Here is a 1967-nt window from a genome sequence, read left to right on the forward strand (position 1 = left end):
CTTCTTTGGACACGGGTGAGGTCCCTGAGGATTGGAGGATAGCGAATGCGGTCCCGTTGTTTAAGAAGGGTAGCAGGGATAACCCAGGAAATTATAGGCCGGTGAGCTTGATGTCCGTGGTAGGGAAGTTGTTGGAGAGGATTCTTAGAGACAGGATGTATGTGCATTTAGAACAGAACAATCTCATTAGTGACAGACAGCATGGTTTTGTAAGAGGGAGGTCGTGCCTTACAAATTTGGTGGAGTTTTTTGAGGAAGTGACAAAAACGGTTGATGAAGGAAGGGCCGTGGATGTCGTCCATATGGATTTCAGTAAGGCATTTGACAAAGTCCCACATGGCAGGTTGGTTAAGAAGGTTAAGGCTCATGGGATACAAGGAGAAGTGGCTAGATGGGTGGAGAACTGGCTTGGCCATAGGAGACAGAGGGTAGCGGTCGAAGGGTCTTTTTCCGGCTGGAGGTCTGTAACCAGTGGTGTTCCGCAGGGCTCTGTACTGGGCCCTCTGCTATTTGTGATATATATAAATGATTTGGAAGAAGGTGTAACTGCTGTAATCAGCAAGTTTGCAGATGACACGAAGATGGCTGGACTTGTGGAAAGCAAAGAGCATTGTCGGGCAATACAGCAGGATATAGATAGGCTGGAAAATTGGGCGGAGAGGTGGCAGATGGAGTTTAATCCGGATAAATGCGAAGTGATGCATTTTGGAAGAAATAATGTAGGGAGGAGTTATACAATAAATGGCAGAGTCATCAGGAGTATAGAAACACAGAGGGACAAGTCCACAAATCCTTGAAGGTGGCAGCACAGGTGGAGAAGGTGGTGAAGAAGGCATATGGTATGCTTGCCTTTATAGGACGGGGTATAGAGTATAAAAGCTGGAGTCTGATGATGCAGCTGTATAGAACGCTGGTTAGGCCACATTTGGAGTACTGCGTCCAGTTCTGGTCGCCGCACTACCAGAAGGACATGGAGGCGTTAGAGAGAGTGCAGAGAAGGTTTACCAGGATGTTGCCTGGTATGGAGGGTCTTAGCTATGAGGAGAGATTGGGTAGACTGGGGTTGTTCTCCTTGGAAAGACGGAGAATGAGGGGAGATCTAATAGAGGTATACAAGATTATGAAGGGTATAGATAGGGTGAACAGTGGGAAGCTTTTTCCCAGGTCGGAGGTGACGATCACGAGGGGTCACGGGCTCAAGGTGAGAGGGGCGAGGTATAACTCAGACATCAGAGGGACGTTTTTTACACAGAGGGTGGTGGGGGCGGGAATGCGCTGCCAAGTAAGGTGGTGGAGGCAGGCACGCTGACATCGTTTAAGACTTACCTGGATAGTCACATGAGCAGCCTGGGAATGGAGGGATACATACGATTGGTCTAGTTGGACCAAGGAGCGGCACAGGCTTGGAGGGCCGAAGGGCCTGTTTCCTGTGCTGTACTGCTCTTTGTTCTTTGTTCTTTGTCTCTCCCTCTCTGTCTCTCTCTCTCTCTCTCTGTCTCTCTCTGTCTATCTCTCTCTCTCTCTGTCTCTCTCTCTCTGTCTCTCCCTCTGTCTCTCTCGCTCTCTCTTTCTGTCTCTCTCTCTGTCACTCTCCCTCTGTCTCTCTCTCTCTGTCTCTCTCTCTCTCTGTCTCTCTCTGTCTGTCTCTCTCTCTGTCTCTCTCTGTCTCTCCCTCTCTGTCTCTCTCTATCTCTCTCTCTCTGTCTCTCTCTCTCTCTCTGTCTCTCCCTCTGTCTCTCCCTCTGTCTCTCTCGCTCTCTCTTTCTGTCTCTCTCTCTGTCTCTCTCCCTCTGTCTCTCTCTGTCTCTCTCTCTGTCTCTCTCTCTCTCTCTCTGTCTCTCTCTCTCTCTCTCTGTCTCTCTCTCTGTCTCTCTCTCTCTCTCTCTGTCTCTCTCTCTCTCGCTGTCTCTCTCTCTGTCTCTCTCTGTCTCTCTCTCTCTCTGTCATAGAACATAGAACATAGAACA

This window comes from Mustelus asterias, unplaced genomic scaffold (genome assembly GCF_964213995.1).
Source record: "Mustelus asterias unplaced genomic scaffold, sMusAst1.hap1.1 HAP1_SCAFFOLD_1984, whole genome shotgun sequence".
NCBI lineage: Eukaryota > Metazoa > Chordata > Chondrichthyes > Carcharhiniformes > Triakidae > Mustelus > Mustelus asterias.